Source organism: Phyllopteryx taeniolatus, chromosome 2 (assembly GCF_024500385.1).
Source record: "Phyllopteryx taeniolatus isolate TA_2022b chromosome 2, UOR_Ptae_1.2, whole genome shotgun sequence".
NCBI classification, from domain to species: domain Eukaryota; kingdom Metazoa; phylum Chordata; class Actinopteri; order Syngnathiformes; family Syngnathidae; genus Phyllopteryx; species Phyllopteryx taeniolatus.
Window position 1 is genome coordinate 10,533,179 of NC_084503.1, and position 19,066 is coordinate 10,552,244.

Here is a 19,066-nt window from a genome sequence, read left to right on the forward strand (position 1 = left end):
CATACAGTACTACCAAAATGCATCCATGCATTTTCCAGGCCACTTCTCCGGGTACTCCGGTTTCCTCCCACAAAACCCAAAACCATGCATGGTAAGTTAATTGAAGACTCTAAATTGACCATTTGTCCAAGGTTGGTGTCATTGGTAGAGGTGGAGCCTATAGCAGCTGACTGTGGGTGAGAGGCAGGGGTACACCCTGGACTCCACACAGGAAGATTCAAACTCTCAACGTTGGAACTGTAAGGCAGCCATGATCTCTGCTTTTTTATTATGCTACACCAGCTATTAAAGTTTCTGTATCACTGATAAATCATTAAACCATAATTCATAAAGTACTAATTGGCACTGAAAGTTTAAGTGACAGTATAAACTGTAGCATATACAGAACAGTCTTGTATATTTGGTTAACAACATCCTTATTCTTACGGGCTATGACTGTCTGATGAGAACTAGAATGTAGAATGTTACCAAAAATGAAATCTTCATAAAGAGAAAAATGATAGCATATGAATACTGTACAGTATATTTATTATTCTGGTTGTACAGTACTTCTTAGTGCATCCTCCATTCATTTATTTTTTTCGATACTGTTTATTCTGCTTGAGAGCGCATAAAAACTGGAGCCTATCTAAGCTGACTTGCCCGCTTTTCCACGGCCCTGGCTTGGCACAGCTCAGTGGAGCTACTGGTTTGGTTTTCTACGTGAAAATTGTATTACAGGAAATTGTGATAATCACGCTATACCTAATGTGTCAATCGGGGGGGGGAGATGTGGTTACAGGCAGTAGTCTTGTCGCATTGACTTCTGAAGGCAGCAGGAAAACAGACTTCTGCACCAAAGTGGAGAATGCGGACTATAATGCTGGAGCGTCACAGTAACAGGGTAAGCTCACATTAACGTGTGTTTCTTTTTGTTATTTCTAGCCATGTATCCTGAAAAGTTACAAGGTAGCGAGATTGATGAATCTGCTCGTACTCGTTCCTCTCGACCAGTAGCAGTTTATGTCACTCTGGTACATCAACTGATCACTCAATACTGACTGGAGAGACACATTTCCAAACTTAACTCTTGTAGATCTCTAGAAATTTCAGTTCGACTGTATGTAACAATCAAGTCAAACTAAAGTATGTTTGTGGCATCAAGTGGACTCAGCGGTAATGGAAAGCAGAAAAAAGTGTCGGAGTGCCAGTGGTATAAGAAAATAAAGCACATAACAGAGCGATTACACAACAAACCGCATTTGGGCACTTGGGCCCAGAAGGATTCTGGTGGGAGAGAGTTCAGTGTTTTCGGCATCCTGTTTGAGTCTTTCAACAATACAATTACTTACATTAAAGTTAGTGGATAAAAGGGAAGAGTGAGGAAAAGAAAATGCCATGTAAGCGATGGAAAGCTGTAACAAAACAAAAAAAAGGAAAAGAAAACTTGGAGCCACGCAAGCAGACGTTTTTGTGTGAGCCTGACAACTCGCCAGGCATCTTGCTTAAACCTGTGATTAACTTTTAGTTGAAGAGTTAGGAAGGTTCCACAACTCAGTCACTCCGGAAAAATAGACTCATCTTACACTGAGATTGGACCTCAACTTTAGAAAACGAGATTATGAGGGTAATTTTAAACTCTAATTCATGTATTACATCTCATACCATATGCTGTAATATAGCTTCCGTGAACGCCCAGAAAAAAAACAAATATAACCCCTCTTCCAAAACATTCCAATGCACATTTCAGGCAAGTGTCTTCTCAAGGGTTACAATTAATGGTTAGGATACAATTGAAGGATTCAGAGGAGCGGTACAAAGCATTCCATGTTTCACCTCCATTTCTTTTTACTTCCTTTTTTCCCCTCATCCCCTAATATGCAATGTCTTCTATCGTTCAATAAGCATCACAGGTCATGTCTTTGTTCTTCTCCTTTGTTGGCGTCATGAAAAACATAAACATAACATGGTGGTGATTTTTCTTCATCTTCTTGAAAACAGAGATGAAAACTGGCCCAGTCCATTGGTACATTGTTTTCGATCCAGCTTGACGAGAACTATTTTTTTCCCGTCCAGGCCATGATGCCGTTGTTACTGTGGTAATGAATGCAAGATGAGCAATAAAAGGCATTTTGTTTTTGCTGGCCAGCAAGATACATACTGAGTTTGCCATATCCAATTGTACATCACAATTTTAAATATCATTCCTAAAGTGCATGACCTTTTTGTGGTGTTTCGTGAAGCCCTGTTGTGGTAGAAAAACTGCATTGGTTAAACACCACAAAACCTTTTAAATAGGTTATTAGCTCCACTTTTAGCAAAGGGGTTTGGAGAGTATTCAATTCACCCAATTACATTACATGACAGTCAGAAAATAAGACTACTGTACATTGGTTTAAAAAAAGAAAAACAGATGTGACGTGTGAGTTTAAAAGTTTGTGTTTACTTGAGTTTCTGAAATGTGTCCACCATATTATTGTAACACAAATAAAGCAGTACCCACTTTAAAATAACTGTAGTTGGATGTTGGCGCTCCCATTCAGTCTCATGTATTGAGTTTGACACCAGAAGACTATTTTCACAACTATCTGCTGAAAGGACAACTTTTCTCTGAGCTCATTGACAATCTGAGATCTATGCCAAGTTCACACAGGATGACTTTCAAATTTGCAAATGTATGAAGAAAAACAAGTATATTACATAACAAAACCACTCTGTACACCAGGGGTCACCAACCTGGTCCCTGCCCCCAAGGTCTACGTGAGTAGCTCAAGGACTCGTTCTAAAATTGCTCACCAGTGATGGGACATTGTGATCATTTGAAATGTAAACACTTGCACAAATTTATCAGAATGAAGCGTTGCAGAATGATACTTCTTTCCTATCTTGTTCAATAATTTTATCTAATTGTTGTGAGAAATGCTGAAAGATCTTGTAAAGTCAAATCATAGATGTGTTTCTAAGTACAAAGGTGTCTTAAAACGAGTGTTTGTTGCTTTGACTTACAAGCACTAACTTGAGATGCGAGCGCTGTATAGTGACAGTGAACTCAACTCAAGACACACCTTGAGGCTACGTTCACGCGACATGATGCGCAATTAAAATTTTTGGTAAATCCGATCTTTTTATGTAGTCATTCACATTACAAAAAAACAAATGCGACTTCTACTGAGGACGGAATGAGTCCGTATGAGGGGCCGTTAGGGACATTATTCAGGATTAGCTCTCACACTTACTATTCAAATGCTTTCACACAGACACAAACTACTGAAAGGCTCTCATAAGGACTACTCAAACATTCTCATACGCACGAGTCTTGCTCTCATTAACACTACTCAAATGCTCTCATTGCCTACTCAAATGCTCTCATTGGCACTGCTCAAATGCTCTCATTTACACTACTCAAGTGCTCTCATTTACACTACACAAATGCTCCCGTTGACACTAGTCAAATGCTCTTATTGACACTAGTCAAATGCTCTCATTTACACTACTCAAGTGCTCTCATTTACACTACACAAATGCTCCCATTGACACTAGTCAAATGGTCTCATTGACACTAGTCAAATGCTTTCATTTACACTACTCAAATGCTCTCATTGACACTAGTCAAATGCTCTCATTGCCTACTCAAATGCTCTCATTGACACTAGTCAAATGCTCTCATTGCCTACTCAAATGCTCTCATTGACACTACTCAAATGCTCTCATTTACACTACTCAAATGCTTTCATTTACGCTACTCAAATGCTCTCATTGACAGTAGTCAAATGCTCTCATTGACATTAGTCAAATGCTCTTATTTACACTACTCAAATGCTCTCATTGGCACTACTCAAATGCTCTCATTGGCACTAGTCAAATGCTCTCATTTACACTAGTCAAATGCTCAAGACTAACTTGAGATGCGAGCGCTGTATAGTGACAGTGAACTCAACTCAAGACACACCTTGAGGCTACGTTCACGCGACATGATGCGCAATTAAAATTTTTGGTAAATCCGATCTTTTTATGTAGTCATTCACATTACAAAAAAACAAATGCGACTTCTACTGAGGACGGAATGAGTCCGTATGAGGGGCCGTTAGGGACATTATTCAGGATTAGCTCTCACACTTACTATTCAAATGCTTTCACACAGACACAAACTACTGAAAGGCTCTCATAAGGACTACTCAAACATTCTCATACGCACGAGTCTTGCTCTCATTAACACTACTCAAATGCTCTCATTGCCTACTCAAATGCTCTCATTGGCACTGCTCAAATGCTCTCATTTACACTACTCAAGTGCTCTCATTTACACTACACAAATGCTCCCGTTGACACTAGTCAAATGCTCTTATTGACACTAGTCAAATGCTCTCATTTACACTACTCAAGTGCTCTCATTTACACTACACAAATGCTCCCATTGACACTAGTCAAATGGTCTCATTGACACTAGTCAAATGCTTTCATTTACACTACTCAAATGCTCTCATTGACACTAGTCAAATGCTCTCATTTACACTACTCAAATGCTCTCATTGACACTAGTCAAATGCTCTCATTGCCTACTCAAATGCTCTCATTGACACTACTCAAATGCTTTCATTTACACTACTCAAATGCTTTCATTTACGCTACTCAAATGCTCTCATTGACAGTAGTCAAATGCTCTCATTGACATTAGTCAAATGCTCTTATTTACACTACTCAAATGCTCTCATTGGCACTACTCAAATGCTCTCATTGGCACTAGTCAAATGCTCTCATTTACACTAGTCAAATGCTCAAGACTAACTTGAGATGCGAGCGCTGTATAGTGACAGTGAACTCAACTCAAGACACACCTTGAGGCTACGTTCACGCGACATGATGCGCAATTAAAATTTTTGGTAAATCCGATCTTTTTATGTAGTCATTCACATTACAAAAAAACAAATGCGACTTCTACTGAGGACGGAATGAGTCCGTATGAGGGGCCGTTAGGGACATTATTCAGGATTAGCTCTCACACTTACTATTCAAATGCTTTCACACAGACACAAACTACTGAAAGGCTCTCATAAGGACTACTCAAACATTCTCATACGCACGAGTCTTGCTCTCATTAACACTACTCAAATGCTCTCATTGCCTACTCAAATGCTCTCATTGGCACTGCTCAAATGCTCTCATTTACACTACTCAAGTGCTCTCATTTACACTACACAAATGCTCTCATTGACACTAGTCAAATGCTCTCATTGCCTACTCAAATGCTCTCATTTACACTACTCAAGTGCTCTCATTTACACTACTCAAATGCTCTCATTGACACTAGTCAAATGCTCTCATTGACACGAGTCAAATGCTCTCATTTACACTACTCAAATGCTCTCATTGACACTAGTCAAATGCTCTCATTTACACTACTCAAATGCTCTCATTGACACTAGTCAAATGCTCTCATTGCCTACTCAAATGCTCTCATTGACACTACTCAAATGCTTTCATTTACACTACTCAAATGCTTTCATTTACACTACTCAAATGCTCTCATTGACAGTAGTCAAATGCTCTCATTGACATTAGTCAAATGCTCTTATTTACACTACTCAAATGCTCTCATTGGCACTACTCAAATGCTCTCATTGGCACTAGTCAAATGCTCTCATTTACACTAGTCAAATGCTCTATCTATCTATCTATCTATCTTAAAATAAATCCATCCATCCATTCGCAAGATTTTGTATTTGAGCATTTGAGATGGAAATGTGAAAGGATTTGAGTGTATTTTAAGAATGGATTTGAGGATGGTATGTGAATATATTTGACATGTTCATGTGAGTGTGTTTGAGGTGTATGTGTCAAAACATTTGCCATTTTTATGTGAGCGTGTATTTATATGAGTTGAAGAGGAAGTGGTTTCAAAATAAAATATGGCATCGACCAACAGCCATAAAGTGCAATAGTAAGCCTAACTTAAGCAGTAGCGCTACATAGCATTATACTGTATAGTACATACATATATATTTTTAAGTTATGAATGAATGAATGCCAGTGATGTGTGTGAGAATGTGATTGTCGCGTGACCACATTTGAGTAGTGTTGATGAGGGCAAGACGCGTGTGTATGAAAGCTTTTGAGTCGTGTTAATGAGAGCAAGACTCGTGTGTATGAGAGCATTTGATTAGTTCAATGAGAGCATTTGACTAGTGTCAATGAGAGCATTTGAGTAGTGTAAATGAGAGCATTTGAGTAGTGTCAATGAGAGCATTTGACTAGTGTCAATGAGAGCATTTGAGTCGGGATTGAGAGCATTTGAGTAGTGTTAATGAGAGAAAGACTCGTGTGTATGAGAGTGTTTGAGTAGTCCTTATGAGAGCTTTCTGTAGTTTGTTTGTGTGTGAAAGCATTTGAATAGTAAGTGTGAGAGCTAATCCTGAGCAATGTCCCTCACAACCCCTCATAAGTCCGTGACATCACACATGCGCACAAAACATGACGTCACACTGTGCACAAACACAAGGCGTGTTTGAGGAACTAAATACAGCCCCTCAAATAGGTCTCGTGATAACACATTTTCAAGGATTTTTTGCAACCGGAGCCAAAATGTTCTTATATTTATATATTATTATATAAATATATATAAACAATTATATATATATATATTGTTATATATTTATATTTATCCTTTGTCCGCCGTTTGCTTTTGTCGCATGTCTGTTTTGTCAAACAATTGTCACCTTTTGATGACATATAGGTGAGATGAGCACACCATGAGCGTCCATATTGCACTCGCGTTGGATACCGATTTATAGCCGCATATGAAAGAGGCCTGCGTCAAAAAAAAAATGGAATTGTACTGTTCACATTGACATGAAAAAAACTCAGATACATGTCACATTCTGCAAAAAAATCTAAATTGACCTGGAGTATGAACAGAGCCTCAGATTACCGGTACTTCTAGTTTCACTTTAATGAATCAGTACCAAAGAAGTAGCTCTCAGTTTCAAAAAGGTCAGTGACCCCTGCTGTAGACGTATACTTTGTCATTTCTATCATATTGAAATGCTCATCTCCAAAGTTGGATGACTTTCACTTTCTAATAACATCATGATCTTTGCAACAATGAAAAAAATGAAACCAAATTGATTTAATAAAAAAAAAAAAAAAATCAGTTAAAGTATTCACAATCAAAAAGTGGGCCTTGTGAAATAGCTTCTGGAAAATGCTACAACTGTCACAGATACTGGATGACTCGCAAGCTCTGGAGGTGTTCCATTTGTTCTGTTTTATGTTTCTCCTCATTTCAATGCCAATAGGCACTTAGATTAGCTCTACTCTACTATCGAGTCACAAATTTGATTGATTTATGATTCAAATGTGTTATTAAAATTTGAGCGATTGCCCGGCCAACGGAAAGAGTGAGACACTTTATCCAATTTCAAAGCGCATGACTTCAGTGTAAGTTTTATAAGCACAATTAAAAGCATGAAATCACCATGAACGCACAATTAGCTGAAAGAAGAAAGGTTCACTCTTATTTTTCAGTGAAATGTTCACTGAAAAATAAAAGGCCAACCGTTTTTGTTATGCTTGCAGTTGTCTCCTTAATGCATCGATATGAAAATAAATAAATAAATACATGTTTAAACTGTTCCCCACCTTCACTAACTATCAAAGGCTGCGACATTAACGCTGCAAGCTCACCCTTCCAATGAGTGGCTGAGGTGGTGTTTATTTTCCAGCTTGTCTTTGTTTTGTAATTTTAAGAACTATGTCTCTCAGCCATAGTGTAATTATGTGGAGACAGAGACACAGGAAGGGGGGTTGCTCGAGACAGCCTTCTTCTCTTTCAGCCATGACCAGTAAACTGCCTGGAGCTGCTGGGCTTTTGAAGAACAGCCAAGACACTCCTCAAGTCCCTTTTAACCCCTTGGGAACGCCGAAAGATCTTTCTCACAGTGTACCTGGTTGTCTCAGAGTGGCTCCAACAGTGAAGGCCATGCGTCAAAAAAATGTACATGGCATTCTTCGGAGAACAAATCCAGTGTTCTCTACAATGAAACCTTTTCATTTTCTTATTTTGACACTTAGTGGATAGCTTTACATGCCTCATTAGGAACATCATCCCTTTGACCTGTTCCCTGCTCTATTTAACCAGGGGGTTATTGCAGCAAGCAACTTCAAAATGCTACACCTGAGTTCTGGCTTGACCTCCCCTGAATTTAAAACTGGGATTATTCAGATGGCGGCACGGTGAAAGACTGGTTAGCACATCTGCCTCACAGTTCTGAGCACCGGGGTTCAAATCCCAGCCTGGCCTGTGTGGAGTTTGCATGTTCTCCCCGTGCCTGGGTGGGTTTTCCTCCCACATCCCAAAAACATGCATGGTAGGTTGATTGAAGACTCTAAATTGCCCGTAGGTGTGAATGTGAGTGCGAGTGGTTGTTTGTTTATATGTGACCTGCAATTAGATAGCGACCAGTTCAGGGTGTACCCTGCCTCTCGCCCAAAGATAGCTGGGATAGGCTCTGGCACGCCCGTGACCCTTGTGAGGATAAAGCAGTACAGAAAATGGATGGATGGATGGATGGATGGATTATTAAGATCCGGAACAGCTAATCTGAATTAGCTGAATCAAGTCGAGCTAAAATCGTTCACGGCCACAACCAAAAGACATCGTCAAATGGAGTCCTGATATGTCGATTCACCATGGAACCCGATAGAAACATATCAAGTTACTTCCACCTTGGAATTGGAGGTGCTAATGAAGGTGTTTATCCATCCATCCATTTTCCGTACCGCTTATCCTCACTACGGTCGTATCTAAGCTAACTTTGGGTGAGAGGCAGGGTACTGGTCGCCAGCCAATCGCAGGGCACACATAGACAATCATTCACATTGACACCTATGGGCAATTTAGCATCTTCAATTAACCTCCCATGCATGTTTTTGGAATGTGGGAGGAAACCGAAGAACCGGGAGAAAACCCACACAGGGACAGGGAGAACATGCAAATTCCACACTGGCGAGGCCGAATTTGTACACAGGCCCTCAGAACTGTGAGGCAGATGTGCTAACCAGTCGTCCACCGTGCCGCCCATGAAGGTGTTTAGTGATATGACAATATATTCCGTAAAAAAAACAAGCAAACACTAACACTGCTGCAGAAGTGAAGGAAAGAGAAGCAATTGATGCACGAGTGAATGCGAAGTTTCGATGCATTCATTTTATTCATACTAATTGACCTTTATGAATAAAGTACATATTCATTTAACATTCAACACATTTTTATTTTGATGTCATTTTAGACCTAAATCTAACAGTTTATATGAATATACAGTAAATTGAATGAGATATGCATGACGTTTCCCATCCACGTCACATTTGGAAACCTAACAGATATCCAGTTAGACTGCATGGGGGGGACCACACTTTTTTGTGCTCAAGGGCTACATTGGATTTTGAAAACAGACAGATGGGCCAGGTCATTTGTAGATGTTGTCAAAAGAAATTGTTAAAAATAATTTACTCTAATAATAAAACAATATTGGGTTCTTTAAAAATATTGTTTTATTTTCCATCCATCCATCCATTTTCTGAGCCGCTTCTCCTCACTAGGGTCGCGGGCGTGCTGGAGCCTATCCCAGCTGTCATCGGGCAGGAGGCGGGGTACACCCTGAACTGGTTGCCAGCCAATCGCAGGGCACATAGAAACAAACAACCATTCGCACTCACAGTCATGCCTACGGGCAATTTAGAGTCTCCAATTAATGCATGTTTTTGGGATGTGGGAGGAAACCGGAGTGCCCGCAGAAAACCCACGCAGGCACGGGGAGAACATGGGGAATAAACCAATGATTTCCTTTTGTAAATGAATGAAAAATGATGAATAAAAAAGTAAAAGGTTTTATTTTACAAATAAAATCATTTATTCTCATTTCAAATGTAATTATTTAAAACTAAGATGAATTCACTTAACCAATTGTTTATTAAAAACTAACAAATAAATGTATTACATTGAATGTATATATTCAATCAATCAACCACTTCTAATAGAAATTATTACAAAATAGATAAAATGAAAAAAATACATTTAATCCCATTTTTAGGAAAATCGACTTAACTAATTCAAAACATATTTGTGACTCTTGATAAATGCTTGTCGGGTCATGATTTCCTGTGGAACTATATTTCTTACACCATAACGGCCGTTTCACTGCGACAATGACTTTTCTCATCAGCGGACATATTGTTGCACAAAATTTGCACCAACATCAGCATAAACCCGCTGTCTTGACTGAGTATTTAAACCAATAGTTTTTTATCAGAAATAAGTTTGGGAAGACCAGCATATTATTTTATATTTATTTAGTTGTGCCTCGATATTAATGGGATAGCAGACAAGCCGCGTTTGCTTCTGGTGGGAGGAAGTAGAACGTCAGGTTTGAACAGACCGCAAGCGAGGTTAGGTCCTCAATGTCCGTTACCACGGCAATTGAGTCAGAATTCCTCTTCCCCAGCTCTTTGGAACGGAATGATCAGGCTTTCCCTCATCTCAGGGTCAACTTCCTCCAGGTTTTCACAGAACCTGCTTGCTGGAATAAACCCCCAGCTCTGCCTTTCACCTCAGTGCCAGATTGTTACTTGCCTTTGCAGTACGCTGCAGGCTTTTTTAAACTTGAAGCTGTATTTAGAGCAACCTGTTCTCCCGAACTCTGCCCCTGCATGCTGCCCGATCTGATTTGTAAGTCCCTCCTGCCTTTTTTTAACCTTGGCAATTGGATTTGGATTTTTGGATTTTGGACTATTTGGGGCGGCCTTGTGCAGAGGCTAAAGGCTTCTTTATACTCACGCGGACGGCGACCACGCTGACGTCACTGCGGCAGTCCCACGCGTAGTTTGCCTTTATACTCGAGCGCAACCCACGCGCGCTGTTTTGAAAGTGTGCTGCAGTTCTCCTCCAAGTCGGGGGTACGTATGACTGCATATTTGTAGTTGTGCTCATAAGTTTACATACCCTAGCAGAATTTTTGAAATATTGTTTTTTTTAACTACGACTGATGACTGAACAACACCCATCATTCATTTCTTTATGCTTATGTTTTGTTTAATGATAATGCTTTTCTGAAATGCTTGACAGTTTAATTTGAATCTTAAATATTTAAAATAAAATGTGTTTTGCCTGGCCCTTCTTGTTTTCTTTAAAGAATTGTACACATCATACAAATTGTGCCTCGGTAATCAAACATATGAGCACAACTGTGTCATTTCTTATTTACTAAATAAAAGTTGTGCTGAGAATTTCAAAATAAGAGCAAGTAAATAAAAATAAACTATTATGTGGTCAAATAAAGTGTTTAACTTCAGAATAATTATTTGAAAAAAAATAACAAAATACTGATAATCATGTTTTGATCATATGGGTAGAAGCAAAATCATGAATTGTAAAAATGCATTAGACATAGGTAGAAGGGTTTTCCAGAATTTTGAGGTCAACTTTGGGGGTGTATATTATACATGGGTGCGCATTACACAGCAGAAAATACGGTAACCGACAATATTCACCTGTTTGCCCTGTCTCCTCCAATCCTCCTGTGTTCCTCAGCCAGTGACCTAGTGCCTCATCACCCCTTGCCATACCTGGTTGGTTTCCAAGGCAGTTTGAGCCAGTGAGTGTCAATCTCTTTGGACATTCATTACCTGTCGTTACATGTTAACTGATCTGTGATGTCCTTTTAGGAGCTACAGCCTCCATTTGGCTCCCCCTGCCTTTGAAGGATTCTCCCCGAATGCCTTCTGTCAACTAAAAGTTATACAACTTTTCAGGTTTTGCTTAGTCGTACTTTTGGGTCAATACTGGTATTCTGACATTTTGACTCTGTGATTGCCTTCCATCTGGCTCCCTACTTGTCATGCAGAAAACAAGGTGAAAATGTTACCCTTATGCTGTCTGTTTATGAATTGAACTCTTGCATTTTTGTTTGTTTGTTTGTTTGAAATAGTCACATGAGCAGTTGGAAAAGATGCTTGATATTGTGACCAAATTGCAAAATAATTAACACTGGCTGTGCTTTTGTACTTGTATAATAACCCCTCTCTCTTTGCAACCATTTTGTTAGTGGAAGCAGTGCACCTCAGCTAGCAGTGATGGTTAAATATCACATTTAATTAAATCAATTTTTAATTGAAGACTCTAAATTGCCCGTAGGTGTGAATGTGAGTGCGAGTGGTTGTTTGTTGCTTTGCGATTGGCTGACGACCAGTTCAGGGTGTAACTCTGCCTCCTGCCCCGATGATAGCTGGGATAGGCTCCAGCACTCCCACGACCCTTGTGAGGAGAAGCGGCTCAGAAAATGGATGGATGCATGTTTAAAAAATGTTTCAGAACCCTTGCTCTCGTGACTGTTATTCAAAAAAGTGACAAGCGACAAATGTGACTTTTTGTGGTGTTATTGGAGACTTCTGTGTTCTCCGAGACTCCCTCCAGAGCAGGGAATGTTCATGCCTCCCTGTCCACACTGCAAATGAATGGCGCTTGCGTGACGCCATCACTGACCTTTACATATTTAAATGCATTTTCCCTATTTGAGGCACCCAACGATTTCAACAAAAAATAAATACGTCACCTATAAGTGTAAAAAACAATACCAACTGACGTAACGTATTGCATTGGCATTTGGCAGCTGTTTTAATCGAGCTTCTAATATAAAGTGCAAAGAGATCTGAATGCAAGTGAATGAGGCCTATGCTCTATAACAAAGGGAGCAAATCATTAGGTGTAGCCAAATCAACGGTTTGGCAGTCTTAAAAAGAAAGCTTAAGAACATCAAAGGCCTGGAAGACCTCTAAAGACAAAACTGCCTCACCAACAGAAGTCAAAAATACTCTCCAAAAGGTCGCCATGTCATTGTCAATGTCTACAATCAAGAGATGCCATCATGAATGCAAATGTCAAGGGTGTACAACCCACTGGTAGTATTAAGAATAGAAAATAAAATGGTAAATACACTTCAATCTCATTTTGATTGTTACATTTCAAATCCATTGTGGTTGTGTCCGTCCATCCATCCATTTTCTACCGCTTATCCGAGTTCGGGTCGCGGGGGCAGTAGCTTTAGCAGGGACGCCCAGACTTCCCTCTCCCCAGCCACTTCATCCAGCTCTTCCGGGGGGATCCCAAGGCGTTCCCAGGCCAGCCGAAGGATGTAGTCTCTCCAGCGTGTCCTGGGTCGTCCCCGGGGTCTCCTCCCGATGGGACGTGCCCAGAACGCCTTTCCGGGTAGGCGTCCGGGAGGCATCCGAATTAGATGCCCCAGCCACCCCATCTGGCTCCTCTCGATGTGGAGGAGCAGCGGCTCTACTCTGAGATCCTCCCGGATGACCGAGCTTCTCACCCTATCTCTAAGGGAGAGCCCGGACACCCTGCGGAGGAAACTCATTTTGGCCGCTTACCAGGGAGGCTGAGGAGTGTGATCCCCCTGTAGTTGGAACACACCCTCCGGTCCCCCTTCTTAAAAAGGGGGACCACCACCTCAGTCTGCCAATCAAGAGGGACTGTCCCCGATGTCCACGCGATGTTGCAGAGGCGTGTTAACCAGGACAGCCCTACAACATCCAGAGCCTTGAGGAACTCCGGGCGAATCTCATCCACTCCCTGGGGCCTTGCCACCGAGGAGCTTTTTAACCACCTCGCTGACCTCATCCCCAGAGATAGGAGAGTCCGCCTCAGAAAACCCAGACTCTGCTCCCTCATGGGAAGGCGTGTCGGTGGAATTGAGGAGGTCTTCGAAGTATTCTCCCCACCGGCTCACAACGTCCCGAGTCGAGGTCAGCAGCGCCCCATCCCCACTATACACAGTGTTGATGGTGCACTGCTCCCCCCCACCCCCTTTTGGTGCATAGGCACAAACAACAGTCTGGACCCGTCCCCCCATCCGAAGGCGGAGGGAGGCTACTCTCTCGTCCACCGGGGTGAACCCCAACGTACAGGCACCGAGCCGGGGAGCAATAAGTATACCCACACCTGCTCGGCGCCTCTCACCGTGGGCAACTCCAGAGTGGAAGAGAGTCCAACCCCTCTCGAGAGGACTGCTACCAGAGCCCAAGCTGTGCGTGGAGGCGAGTCCGATTGTATCTAGTCGGAACTTCTCGACCTCACACACCAGCTCGGGCTCCTTCCCTGCCAGAGAGGTGAAATTCCACGTCCCTAGAGCCAGCTTCTGTAGCCGGGGATCGGATCGCCAAGGTCCCACCCTTCGGCCACCGCCCAGCTCGCACTGCACCCAACCCCTATTGCCCCTCCCACAGGTGGTGAGCCCTTGTTAAGGGGGACCCACGTTACCCTTTCGCGCTGTGCCCAGCCGGGCCCCATGGGTGTAGGCCCAGTCACAGGCGCTCGCCTTCGAGCCCCACCTCCAGGCCTGGCTCCAGAGGGGGGCCCCGGTGACCCGCGTCCGGGCAAGGGAAACCTGAGTCCATTTTTTATCGTCATCATAAGGGGTCTTTGAGCCGTGCACATCACGCCTTGGAGATCCCACCCTGAACTCAAATACAAATAAACCATTCTGCATGACTTCTTCCGCCTCCATCTGCTTCTGGGTCCAGTCAACATCAATACTATTATATCGTGACAATATTTATATATAATTTTTTTTACCTCCTAAGTGAGCTGCTTCTCCCCACTGGGGTCGCGGGCGTGCTGGAGCCTATCCCAGCTGTCATCGGGCAGGAGGCGGGGTACACCCTGACCTGGTTGCCAGCCAATCGCAGGGCACATACAAACAAACAACCATTCACACTCACAGTCACACCTATGGGCAATTTAGAGACTCCAATTAATGCATGTTTTTGGGATGTGGGAGGAAACCGGAGTGCCCGGAGAAAACCCACGCAGGCACGGGGAGAACATGCAAAATCCACACAGGCGGGGATTGAACCCAGGTCCTCAGAACTGTGAGGCTGACGCTCTAACCAGTCGTGCACCGTGCCACCCGAATGTAATTCATTTTACAATTATCATAGACCACAAAATCAAGTATAAAACCAACCCCACTTGGTTTTCAATTTGTTATTGACAGATAAAAGGTTTCCTTTGCAGACTCGCATTCAGCAGGAAATGCAACCAGAGGATGGCTGATTTTTCTTCTTGCGGAGGTTCAAATGTTTTCCATATTGTTGGACTCTAAATGGATGCAGGAAATGCTGTCACTCCAGTCTGCTTTCCAAACTTCCAGAATGAGGTTTTGGCTGCGGCAGATGCCAGTGCAGTAAATTCCAGCGCAACACCGACCCAGCTCAGGTTTCTTCCTGTTGGTAGAGAGACTCCACCCTCGCTTGGTTCTTCAGATGAAATGAGTTGATTTGAATCTGTTCGGGTTGTATTGAGAAGACTCTATGCATGTTGCTTAGGTGACCTGCGGACATCATTTGACGGTTGAAATGTTGACCAGACATGCACACGAAGACTGTTGTGAAAATTAGGACAAACGTGAATCTGAATAGTCTCCGGGTTTTATGCAAACAAAAGGGAAAAGAGTGTACATATGCATTGATTTAGGGTAGCAATTACCTAATTGTATTGCCTTCATCTTGACAACAAGCCAAATGTGTGCAATGTTTTTTTTCATCAGTCTGTTTTATGAATTCTCATTTTTGCTGTCTTCAAATAAAACAAACTGTAAATAATCAGAGAAGGACCAGAGATGAAGCCTTTGGAGAAACAATCTTGATAGATAATTATTTCCATGGAGAAAAGGCCAGGCCAATTTTAAATATGACAACCCAAACTGCTTGAGTAATTTATATTGCCTCCTTTATCACATTTTATGTCTTAATTTCTCTCTATTCTTCCACACTGATGTTATTCCACATTTCAAAATGATGTACTATTTGAAGTATTTTTTTCCGCTATAACAGGAGAAAGTTATGATTTGAAAAGGAAATATAAACTCTCTCGCCAGCCACAATATTAAGTATGCATGTATAAATAAACATATTGTTTAATTGATACTTAAATAGAGCAAGGTTAGCTATATCAAGGAAGACATTTTCATACAAATCTTATGTTGGCTCTCATTAGATGTGCTAGTGTACCAAAGTGTACCAAATGTTATGTTCCCACGTGTTGAAATATCCATCCATCCATTTTCTGAGCCGCTCCTCCTACTAGGGTCGCGGGCGTGCCTATCCCAACTATCATCGGGCAGGAGGCGGGGTATACCCTGAACTGGTTGCCAGCCAATCGCAGGGCACATACAAGCAAACAACCATTCGCACTCACAGTTACACCTACGGGCAATTTAGAGTCTCCAATTAATGCATGTTTTTGGGATGTGGGAGGAAACCGGAGTGCCCGGAGCAAACCCACGCAGGCACGGGGAGAAAATGCAAACTCCACACAGACAGGGCCGGGGATTGAACCCCGGTCCTCAGAACTGTGAGGCTGACGCTCTAACCAGTCGTCCACCGTGCCACGTGTTGAAATAGACTCATGGAATCTTTTGTATAAATCTGCCAGCCAAGCAGAGCTAAGAAATGTCTACCTGTCACTGCTAGTGTTGCAGGTACTAGCCTGGGCCCTAAAGGCAACACAATATGATTACTGATAATCTGATGAGGCGGCACAGTGACCGACTGGTTAGAGTGTCTGCCTCACAGTTCTGAGGAGCGGGGTTCAATCCCTTGGCCCGCCTGTGTGGAGTTTGATGACTATTTCAGACAATGCAATTCTGCAATAATTTATATTCTACTGTATATGGGTGTGTTCCCCTGACAGTAGGGGCGTGCGGAGAGCTTTGGAGGGGCAGGCGCTCGAAGTAAAAAGGGGAACCATGGAACATTTTTTTTCATTGTGGAAACTGTAAATATAACGTGGGCACAAATTGCTAGTTTTTGGCAACGCCACACAAAGAAGTAGAGGCCGACTAAAGACAATGGACAGGGATAAAACCTTGCGTTGCAGGCTATTGACAAAATCAGATTAAATGACACTTGCCTTCAAGGACCCCGGGGATTGAGGCGCGTCATTTGCTTGCCCAGATATCAAAATTGATCATAAAAATTTTATCCACAAATTTAAAACATTATATCTATTTTGCCCATACAAAAAATTTAAATAGCAACAAAAATATTGTTTCTTCAATTTCTTGTTCATTTTAATGCCTGGTACCCCTAAAGCTATATTACCTGAAGAATACAATGAACATGACAAAATACAGCTGATTCCATTGTTACTTTATGTTCTATTTGGCATGCGCTTAATTGTATTCCGAGTGATTTTTATTTATTAGCAAGAAAACCATGGAGCATGGCTTGATATCAGCTCTTAACCGAAACTCTTTTGTGCTGTTTTTGTTGCCATCATTTTAGATTTGTTATTTACCTTTAGTTGTACCAGACATTAAAAAGAAACTAAAAGAAATTAGTGTGGTTAATATTTTTTCCATTTATATGCAAAGCATTCCCTGAACACAAATTGTGAGCAAGCACAAATTGAAGAACATGTCTTCTTCATTAAAATAGCTACAGCAAGTCAGGTATGTAGGCTAGGTAATAATATCAACCTGAGCTTAGGACTTCTTTTTTTTCTTTTTTAATCAAAATGCACTAAATTTATGATCTGAAAGGGCTTGGACCACGTAGTCAGTTAATTTGTCATAAATTGTCTACCTTATCAATTTACATGACTCGTTCAGCTCTGCGGCTCTGCCGCCATGACCAGCGTCATCGTGTACATTAGTATTGGGATGTGTGCGCGCCATTGGTGATGCTTTCAAGAACAGCGGAAATGTGTAAAACGATGTTTAATAGGGATTTAAACCATTTTTTGGCAGAGTTAAATAACATTTTGTGTTGAAAGACCACATACAGGCTTTCACACAAAACTACATGGATACTTTTTTTTTTTTTCGATAAAACAGTGCTTAGGGCATCAAAGGGAAAAGGGGGAGGTGCCAGAGCACCCACCCCCCTGCACGTCCTTGCCTGACACCATGGGTTCCATTCCAACCTAGTGAGGTTGTCAATGTGAGTGTGAATGGTTGTCTCTCTATAGTGATTGACAGGCGACTGACAGGGGTCCACATCAGTGGTACGCAGGTGCGCATGCTCACTGCAACTCACGCCCAGTCACTGCATACATACTCCCTGACTTGAGCCAATGTTCAAGCTTAAATGTCTATGATCCTTCATCTGAAATGTTGTTTTATCTTAACTGACATGTAACTACCAATCAATAAGCCCCGCCCTTTTTTTTGTTTTCTTTTTTTGGGGTTGTTTTTGAACAGCCCACACTCGGGAGTTCAAATATTACACTGAACGTTACGGAACACGTAATAAAAGGGGAACTATTTATAACCTGAGCAGTGAGGCATGATGGAATTCCGCCAGCTTCGCAGGCTACAATATATCTATACGTAACTGGTCCGTGGTGCAAAAAAGATAGGGGAACACTACCCCAGAGAACTGCGCCAAAGCAGCTGAACGTGCAGTCCCACACTGAACTCGTCGGACCACAGAACACCTACTGATGCAAGGAGCTGGAAGCGGTAATGACCAGGATGTAGAGGGTCCAAGAGGATTTTGCACGCTCTTGGCTTAGTTCTGGCAGCGTGCAAGTCCTCAAGGGTGGGTAGGGGGGTACCGACAATCCTTTCAGCAGTTTTGATTGTCCGTTGCAGTTGGAGTTTGTCCTTTTTTGTAGCAGCACCAAACCAGAATGTCATGGACGAACACAGGACTGATTCGATGACCGCTGTGTAGAACTGCCTCAGCAGCTCCTGTGGCAGGCCGTGCTTTCTCAGAAGCCGCAGGAAGCACATCCTCTGCTGGGCCTTTCTGAGGACGGAGTTGATGTTGGTCGCCCACTTCAGGTCCTGAGAGACTGTAATTCCCAGGAACTTGAATATCTCAACGGTAGACACAAGGCAGCTGGACAACGTGAGGGGCAGCTGTGGCGAAGGATGCCTCCTGAAGTCCACGATCATCTCTACAGTCTTGAGGGTGTTCAGCTCCAGGTTGTGTCGGCCGCACCACAGCTCCAGCCACTCCGCTTCCTGTCGATATGCAGACTCGTCACCGTCCTTGATGATGCCGATAACAGTGGTGTCATCTG

At 42.2% G+C, this 19,066-nt stretch overlaps 1 long non-coding RNA gene across 1 annotated transcript; it reads left to right on the forward strand.

The window, feature by feature from the left end:
- The first annotated feature begins 200 nt into the window (after positions 1 to 200).
- On the forward strand, positions 201 to 15,853 carry LOC133474527 (uncharacterized). The gene is made up of 4 exons (XR_009787530.1): positions 201 to 883; positions 11,561 to 11,624; positions 11,695 to 14,951; positions 15,053 to 15,853. It is a non-coding gene; the product is annotated as an uncharacterized LOC133474527 (long non-coding RNA).
- The last annotated feature ends 3,213 nt before the right edge of the window (positions 15,854 to 19,066 follow it).